Source organism: Talpa europaea, assembly GCF_964194135.1.
Source record: "Talpa europaea genome assembly, chromosome: 4".
NCBI classification, from domain to species: Eukaryota; Metazoa; Chordata; class Mammalia; order Eulipotyphla; family Talpidae; genus Talpa; species Talpa europaea.
The window spans coordinates 26,475,527-26,486,030 of NC_140070.1; positions in this window are offsets into that span (position 1 = coordinate 26,475,527).

Here is a 10,504-nt window from a genome sequence, read left to right on the forward strand (position 1 = left end):
GAGAGGTCTGACTTAGCTAAGGCAGTACAGCTAGTTGGTGACAGAGCTACAGCCAGAGCAAACCTCACCTGATCCCAATCTCACCTTGATTTCCTCTCCCCAGAGATTCCCAAGCCACCGTTGTGATCTTTGCCAATAACACACTGTATTTACCTAATATTTTATTTAAATGTACTCATTTTTTAAACTTAAATTTATATAAAAAGGAAGCTTAACCCCAGGAAGAATAACTGTAAGGTAATATGTTTGATTTACTAGATATATATATTTTTCTAATACCTTAAAATAAATGTATATCTATTAAAATGAGAAATGTTACTTGGTGAACCCCTAAAATCATTTTGTGTAGTGTCAGCATTACTTAAGCCATACTTGAGACCACACACCAGACCATGAATTTTCTGATCTGGAGTTTGCATGTTTAAATGATTCGCATATGTAGATGGCAAAAGCTAGTTAAAGTTCTAATAAAAGCATAAAAGAGTGTTTAGAGCACACCAGTCTTTGTTGTTAGATTATACAGGCTTGTTCACAATCTTTCAATTTCCGTTCGCTCTCCAGGAACCACGGAATACATTATTCCTAAATTATGGACATACTTAAATTTGTAAAGAGAGTCAAATATAAAGTTTTCCAAAGTGGAAGAAAGACTGACAGTTTGAAACGTGGTTTCTCTGTTTCTTGTTATGCTTTTGCTTTACCAAGTAATTCTGTAAGTAATCACTCTGAGAATAGAATCATGATCTGTGTTATAGACCATTGACATACAAGGGCCCAGGGATGAAAAGAGAGATAATATTTACATTTATCTCAACCTTGATCATCTGAATGATGCAGACTAAACTATGTGCTTCTATCTTTTAAAGAAAAACAGCTAAAGAAAAAATAATAACATTAGGATGTGTAATCTGGTGTTACAAACACGTTCAAACTTTCCTTGACTTTTGCAGTGAATAAGAACTGACATGAAACACATCAGGAGTATTTGAAAAGCAGTGAGTGTTATACAAAATAAGGCTCTCAAATACATATAATAGCTATTGAGTTGAAGTTTTAATTTCTTGACAGACATATGTTTTCTATGATCTCATTGGAGAAGTATAGGTGTCAAAAGAAAAGGATATTATAGGAAATATTCCTTAGAAAATTATAACCCTATTTTTTTTTAACTGGTGTTGGTGGACAACGATGGGAAAATTCTTGTATAACCAATGTAGATTTCTCAGGCAGTTTTAAAATCTTATTGAATTAAATTTCCATATTTATAGTTTATTAGAACTAGGTAAAATTTATATTTTCTTACAAGGGAATTGACTGGAAGAGATATTTAATATTGAAAATTATGTGATAATGAGTTATTTTATTATTATTAAGTCTAAAAAGTTTTTATAATATTACAGATCAATTTTAGCTAATTAATTATTGAACAATTTTTTTCAAGTTTTATCTTGAGAAGTTTTCATGATAATAGCAATATTGCACTGCTAGATCAGCCTAATGTCCTACAAGGGTTAATGCACTACAGCTGAGCATCCCAACCATCATGTGTCTTGGGGAGCATGGGAAATCAATTTGGTATGCACACAAAGCTCACAAATCCTATAAAGATTGTGGATTTTTTTTTTACTTTTTCACTTCTATCTTTTAAGGGGGAAATAAGTAATGTACACTATATCTTGCACAGGACACATTAAATACCCCCCAAACCATGCCAGACAATAATGGCAGCATTCCTAAAGCTGTGTCTATGGAATTCAAAGGAAGGAATTCTATTTTTTCTTTTAAAAAATGTTATCTCTGTGTAGCAATAAATTGTGACATTAGTGTTATTGAGTTGCATATTTAGAACCTTAAATATAAACTGTATCATCTTGGTATAGTCTGAATTCATATCAAAAATTTTCTTAACACAGAATTTGAATCTGAAATACACTTATGACAATATTTACAAAAATCCAGAAAGTCAAGAGTTCCCTTTTCTCGATTATTTATATAACATTGTGTTTTACATTCATTGAGTAAAATAATTTACCAGATATCCCGTATCCTCTCAAAAAAAAAATATATATATATGAGTGCTGGGTCATAGAGATTAAGTTATTTGCCTACAATAAATACTAGATAAAACTAATAAATTGTAAACTTCAGTAGTTTCTGGTCATTTGATCCACAGATTAACACTGAAGCTATATTATCCACTCTTCTTCAACAGACATAGAGAAATGAAATGTCATTTTAAGGGTTACAAAGATAATTATGCCACACTACACATTCTCCAAAATTGTATAGTAGAGATCAGGGAGAATGTATATGCAGAAAGCATATGCAGAAAAAGCACATATAGGGATGTCGATATTGAGTTGAAAATTGAGAGCAGGTTATACATGAGTTCAACTCCTTGTGGAAGAAATCAGGGAACACTTTAGGCAAGAACAGGCATTTACAGGTGTCAAGAGTGAGTCGGGTTTTATAGAAGATGCTCTCTCAGACAGAGGAGATGTATAAACAGAGTCACAGATACAGGAAATGTAGGAAATATTGGTGAAGGAAGTAGTGGGAACCCATGAATGAATGGGTGGACCCAGCGCATGAGGGTGCTGCTGAGGCCCGTGGCAGGGTACTGATTGGAAGAGATATGCACTTTGTTGAGATGTGGGGATTTGCTCCAGCAGAGCAGGATTGCAATAGCTAAGGAGTGGAAAGCTGGAGCTGCAACTCCAGTTGGTGGATTAGAACAGTAGTCCAGACAAGAGTTAATGAAATTCTGAACAAAGATGTTGATAATGGGAATAAACAGGAAGTAGCTGACTCAAAATCTCTTCAGAGAATGGAAAGAATTTGTTCCTGTTACATGCACTTTGAAATCCTTACCAGTGCCTGCCACTTAGCAGGGGAACATTGTATGAGGTTGACTCCATTTAAAGAATCACCCTCTAAGAATATTACAGCTGCTCTGAAAAAATGAAATAACAGGAACTACCTTTTCACTTGGGCAATAGATAATCAACCCCACAGACTCTATTTGTAAGAATTCTCCTTAAAGGATAATACTAATCTGAATAGTGTTTTAAGAATTACTGGTGAAAAGTACAGAAACTGACCTCAATATAGCTGTCATTTGGTTCAAAGAACACAAAACACAACTCAATGGTGACTTTGGGAGTAATACAGTGCAATGAAACTTTCTGAGTTTTCCTGTTTATGAAGGCAAATATGAGAAAGCTGCCAAAATAAAAATAAGGTTATTTTAAAATGCTTAAATTTTATAGTTCTAAAGAAATCTGAAGATCTGTCATTTTACAAAAGGAGATCATAAACACCTTAACAGAGATAAACTAATTTTCTGTTTTTGTAGAATGGGAATTAATATTCCATTAGTTAATAGCAGCAGACTTGATGCGACCACCAGGGCCCCCAATTCTTGGCCACATGTTTCTTTCCAGATTGGAAGAACAGCATCAGTGTTCTGAAAGTTTGCTGCTCAGAGTGATCCAACAGGATTGGTGTGTCCTGGGAGCACATTAGAAATGCAGAATATCATATCCAAGCCTACTGGGTGAAATCTAATTTTAATAAAACCCTTAGGTGACTCCTACATGTTAAAGTATGAGAATCATCGTGTTCATGTATTGCCCTTGGCCCTGGTATGTTCCACCTCTGTGAGCTCTGCAAAGTACTGAATAGAAGTCGTCTTACTGTGCACACTCAGTTCCCCTCTGCCTATGACCAGTGGTGTTATATGATCACCACCAGCAAGGTGACCAAAGCCTCAGCTGCCAGTATATCTGAAATCTACACTTATTCACTATGAATCCGCAACTCTCCAGGGACACTAGTGAATTAAAAAAAAAAAATCAATATTCATCTATAGGGTGCCTTGGTGACAGGTGTGTAGTAACATTCTTCTGAAGAGGTGTGATTTTTTTTTTTTTTGCTTTGTTGTTATTTTTTCATTTTCAATTTTTATTGAGGTAACATTGCTTTACATCATTATTTATATTTTGGAAGCATAGGGTCCCCCGTTCAGTTGTTGTTACTGTAGTGTATCCACCACCAAAGCACCCCTAATCCACCACAACAGTCCATTGTGCTCTCCCTGCCATTTTGTTCTCAACCTTGAACCTCCGCCTCTGATAGCCTCAGTTCCAGAATCAGCTTTCTAGGCTCAGTTCTTAGTTTGGCTTTATCATACACTTTATTTGGTTTCTCTATAGTCACATGTAAGTGACACCATCCAGTATTTGTCTTTTTCCTTTTATCTTATGTCTGTGTAGCATGATCCCTTCCAGCTCCATCCATGTTGCCTCAAATGACATGAGTTTATCTTTTTGATCACTGAGTGTACATGTACCACCTCTTCTTAAGCTACTCATCTGTTCTGGGCACTTAGGTTGTTTCCATAATTTGGCTGCAATGAACATGGGTGTGGAATTTTCCTGAAGAGGTGTGATCTGACACTTCTGAAGCATAGTCAGTGTTGAAAACCAATGTTGCCCCTATGAAAATAGTGGAATAAAAACAACTTAGGGCCTCCCTGGTGGCGCAGCGGTTGAGCGCTGGGTTGCGAAGCTGCCCGCAGCCTCTGCAGCGCCGGTTCGATCCCCGGCGGCTCCCTGGCCACTGGAGGAGGGTCCCACATGGCGCGCAGACCTCTCCTGCCGCCCGCTGCTCCCCTCAGCAGTGTACTTCGGTCCTTCTGCCTGCTCTGCTCCCCGCTCTGGCTCTGGTGAATTCTCTCACCCTCCCACGCTTCTGACTGTACCCAGTGCTTGTATAAATAAATAAATAAATCTTTAAACAAACAAAAAAAATTAAAAAAAAAAAAAACTTAAAAGGCTTTAGGGGCCTTCCTGGTGGCGCAAGGGTTAAGACGCAACCTATGAAGCAATCCGCAGCCTCTGCAGTGCAAGTTCAATCTTCCTGGTCAGCCAGGGAGCAATCCACATGGTGCAGCAGACCTCTCCTGGCTTGCCCGCTGCTCCCCTCAGCAGTGTATTTCAGTCAATCTGCCTGTTCTGTTCTCCACTCTGTCTCTGGTGAATCCTCTCACCACCCCCACACCTCTGGCCTGTACCCCAGCTCTTGTATGCATAAATAAATAAATCTTAAAAAAAAAAAACCTTAAATATCTTATCACACAAGACTCTGAGCCTGAAAGGAACTGGAGATTTGTTATTTAAAATAAATTTCAATGGAAATACTTTCACATTGATCATAGGCAATTCATTGAATCATATTAAATTTTAATCTCATAATAGTATTTATTTGCATATCTAATTCCCAAAAGAAAATATGGTAATGTTGGCTGTGCTTGGCGGCTTATGAAAGAGTGCTTTTATATAACTTATTAGAATTCTGAAGGAAATATTAGAGTGCCATTATTCCCCCTGAAAGTAGTTTTTAATCACATAAATATAAAAATGTACCTTGCAGTATTCCACCTAGATCAATTTATTTTAAAGGTAGAACTAGCAGCAGTTGAATGAGAATTTGATTCAGATACTCAATTCAAAATCTGTATTTAACACAATAAGGCATCGTGCTCAGTTGCCTGTGAGCATTAAGTCAGCTCGTCTCATTATACCACAGGTGTCCACGTTCTCTAAACGTTTTGAATTCAGAAAATAATGAAAGGGATTGATTTTTGTTTGCCATTAAAAAGCTTTTAAACACATTTTATTAACATACTGCTGATATTTAACTTGTATGGTTGTTATTACTATTCATAATTCTTATAAATAACAATAATTCAAACCCAAGAATTAGAGAGACATATAATTTAGAATATGAAAACATTTTTAAAAAATAGACACTTAACCTGGAAGTATGTTTGTTTTCTGAAAAATATGAACATCTGGCTTTGCTTTTTACATGATCATCAGAGATAATCGACCTTTCTCCTGGATGAGTTGTGCAGCCTAACATGTTAATCTAAAGAGATATCTTCTGTCTTCTCTATCTCCAGCGAATGAGTTCTTCAGTGTCATTTTCTACCTAGAACCTTATATTTTACATTTCCTGACAAGATTTAAATGACCCCTTTTTTTACTTATTTAAAATAGAATTTCTTAAAACCCAGGACAGCTAACTTTCAGTCTTTAGCAACTAGACTTTTAAAAAGGATGAGAGTTAAACCGAGAATCTTATAGGATCTCAAAACTAGAATCTTTGTTTTTCCAGTAGTATGAGGAATTCAGCACTGAGGTTAGTGAGAAAAGAACCCACTACCCTACTTACTTAATAGCAGTGAGCAGGTAAGGAATGAATCTGAATATTCGCTTCAGAATTACACGTCATTGTTTTTGCCATTGTACCCTGAACAAAAATTTTTGAATTATTTATCAATAAATAAATAATAAAAACCATGTGCTCTTACACATTTTTTAGTTGACATCTAACATACTTCATTACACATTTAAATAGTTGCAAAGGACACTGTAAAAGATAACAGGTATAAGTACAGACATTTTGAAATAAAACAATTACTCTTAAGACATTTTTATGATTGGAAAACTTCTGTTAATCTCCTAGCATATTAAATACTACAAAGCCGGTATATAGCAAATTTCTTCTGGGTTGAGCTTTTATTATAGCTGTTATTTGTATACTATTATTTAAAACAACATAAATAAATTACAATTTTTGTAAAATATTGAACGTATAAGTTCAATTTTATTGACAACACATTTCTTGATGAAATGAATCAATATTTCCTAACATTTATTGGGAAAAAATGCAGATGTAGTCAAAAATGATTGGTCTCTACATAGGACCTTAACTACTTTTTATTAATAAGAAATAGAAATATTAAATACTATAAGATAAAATAAAATATTTATTGAATTATAAGCATTTCAAACAGTATCTGATAGAAAGTATTTTAACTACTTCATTGAATAATAAGCATTAACTAGGAAGATCTCCTAGACCCTTTATCTTCTGTATCTTGAATTTTGATAGTCTAGGAAAACATTCTAATTCCACTTAAAAGAATTAGTGACACTAATCTATACTGCTTTGACTATTTGAATTTTCCTTTCTTTGCAGTTGAAGATGTCTCCTAGGGATAAAAAAATACGAAGAAGACCTGAAAAGTGGTACTTATATTTAAATGCATTGCAGGAGGGGGCATTTTCAACAATCTGCCTTCTTACTATTGTTTTTGTCTTGCTGTCATGAAACTACCTCAAATGCATACTTTGACAAACTTAATGGATAAAAGAAGAAAATCGCCAGCCCAAAATGATCTACTCCTATCACTAAATTTTTTTTTTAAGAGTTATTTATTTATGGGCCTCCCCGGTGGCGCAGCGGTTGAGCGCTGGGTTGCGAAGCTGCCCGCGGCCTCTGCAGCGCCGGTTCGATCCCCGGCTGCTCCCCGGCCACCGGAGGAGGGTCCCACATGGTGCGCAGACCTCTCCTGCCGCCCGCTGCTCCCCCCAGCAGTGTCCTTCGGTCCTTCTGCCTGCTCTGCTCCCCGCTCTGGCTCTGGTGAATTCTCTCACCCTCCTGCTCTTCTGACTGTACCCAGTGCATGTGTAAACAAAACAAACAAACAAACCAGCAAACAAATAAATAAAGCATGCCTCTATTAAAAAAAAAAAAAAAGAGTTATTTATTTATGCATACAAGAACTGGGGTACAGGCCAGAGGTGTGAGGGGCTAAGAGCATTCACCAGAGACAGTGGGGAACAGAACAGGAGGATTGACTGAAATATACTGCTGATGGGAGCAGTGGGCAAACTAGGAGAGGTCTGCTGCACCATGTGGGTAGCTCCCTGGCTGGGGATCAAACTCGTGCTGCAGTGGCTGCTGATAGCTTCATAGGTTGCGTCTTAACCCCTTGTGCCACCAGGGAGGCCCTCCTATCACTAAATTCTACCTTGTATGTGAACAAAAAAAACCCCACAACCTGGACTAAAATATCACATTTCTACCAGGATAATCTGTGACAGAAATATTTGTAAGTTAGGACTAAACACCTGGACAAAATATCACAACCTGGACTAAAATATCACATTTCAACCAGGATAATCTGTGACAGAAATATTTGTAAGTTAGGGAAATAGAGGAAACCCTATGAAGTTAAGGTCATCAACCCTTTCAGGCACCCTGGGTTATACACTCCACGTGAAAGACCCACTGCTCCAGGACAGCAAACCCCATAAGCCCTGTGGGCATCAGACCTTGTGGGCAAATCAAGTGGAGAACAGGTCAGAAGGATGATGTCCAGGTTCTCATATCCACACAGAGGCTGTGCCCCATCTCCCAGTCTGCCTCTAGCAGGAGTGCAGAGAGTCTGGGCAGAAACCCAGACAAACACCTCGTGTCTTTTCTGGCCTTGAGCCCAGTCACAGGAGAAGCGCTTTTCTGAATACAGCACCTGCCATGGCCACTGAACCACGTGCAAGGGGAACTCGTTTATAACTCCTAACCAGAAGGATCCTAGCACGGACAAAGCCCATGGCCTCAGAGTTTTTGGTAGATCAGCAATCACCCAGGGGAAAGTTCTTCCCTTCCAGCTCCTGGCAACAGCAGGAGAAGCATCGAAAGGAATATGAGGTCTGAAGATCAAGTGTGGGGTCAGGGAGGGCTAATAAATTCTCTGTAAGGAGCATGGTTGAAACTCTGATCCAGATGTTGTTCATGTCATCAAATCCATGACACCTACAGGACTCATTAACTTTGAAGAAAGAAGTTATCCTTGTAACCATTTGTGCCCTGGAGGTAGTACACTGGGAGGCAGAGAGAGCCCATTTTGAGGGAGAAAGGTATTTTCCATGTTTTGATAGTATTATTCATGACTCAGATATAAGTAAACCACCAATGTTAGACTTTTTTTTTTCTTATGTATAAAACTGTAATTTCATGCTTTCAGTTGGTCAGAATGAATTTCAGTAGCCTATAGGTGTAGATTCTGTATTACTGTTCTTTTACTTTGGTTATGGGTCCTAAATGTTTTGATTGCTAGCTTCACAGGTACACTTTTCAGTATGAAGTGGGGAGTTCCTACAAGCATCCCCACCCCTGTAGGAAACCAGAACAGCTGTTGGAAGGATGGGCATCCGAGTGGGTCTGAGGGTATGTGATGTGACTGTATTTCACCCTCAAAATCTTTATGAACTATTCAGTTACTTATTTGATTATTTATGCCTCCTCTGGCCTTCTTTAGCATAAACGCAGCCAAGCTGTTAATGAAGAAACTGTGTATTCATGTGCTATTGAAGGTTTACGACAAACCTTATTCCTAACATAACAGGGATTTCAGTACACAGATCTCACAAGGCTTCTAATTGTATATTTTTTAATTTTTTTTTATCTTTGTGTAGAACTGGGGTGTAGGCCAGAGGTATGTGGGGGTGAGAGGATTCACCAGAGACAAAATAGGGGGCAGAATAGGCAGATTTTACTGAAATACACTGCTAAGGGGAACAGCAAATGAGACAGGAGAAGTCTCCTGTGCCATATGTGGGTCAGCTCCCGGGCTGGGTACCGAATTCTGGCCATAGAGGTGACAGCACTGAGACTTAACCCCTAGGCCACCAGGGAGGCATACAAAGCTTCTGATTTTCCTGGAACATGAGGAGGACTTTAGCTCAGCAGTCTTCCTTGGCTATCTTTGGATTTCTTAGCATTCCTAAGGGGATAATTTAGCCTGAGATCTTCTAACATTTTGAAATGTGTATAAAAATGGGGCTTTTACAATACCCAGGCCAACTCAGATTAGGATTGAGATCTCACTGTGCCTAGACAGGGATTTTCTATCATGACCAAGTAGGGAGGAGTAACAAAGGCCCAGGGCCTCCCACTTGGGGAAGAAGCTACCTCCCGGGCACAGACTGTGCCCTTTTTTTGTGTCCCTAGTTAAAAAGCCGATACTAGATTTCTGGTATAAAACGATGTGGCATCTCGCTAACAGGCCTGGGGGCAGTCCCTGCCAGTATTTCATGAAAAGCCCTGTGAAGGAACAGAAAAAGCCAAAAGCCACAGCATGCAGGCAGCAAAACCACAAGAACATGGGGGCCCCAGCTGTGCACCTAGGTGATACCCCACAAGCCACCCAGGCCACTCTGCTGGGAATGTTCAGAAGTGACAAGTCCCAAAGGAGGCTTAGGAGGAGGGCAGGGTGAGCGGCAGTGCGAGGAGGAGGTGGGCAGTAGCGTGATACAGCCTCAGAAGTGAATTCTCTCACATAGGCGGTGGTGCAGCATCTCAGGGGCCTGACAAGTACTTGGGGAGAGAAGCACCCTCTGTCCTGCTGGAGTGTGCAGCTGCCCTATAGCACTAGTCCGGGTGGCAGCAGTGACAGCAATGATGTAGCAAAAACTCAGTATCAGCAATAGTAAAAGCAATGATAATAACAGTTGGTATTTATTTTTTATGATTGTCAATGCACAGTGCTCAGAACTATAAAAGCATTTTATTTAATCCTCCCCAGACTCCTATGAGGTTGGTTTATGTATTAGTTTCCTTTTATACTTGAGCAAACTGAGGCACAGAGAAG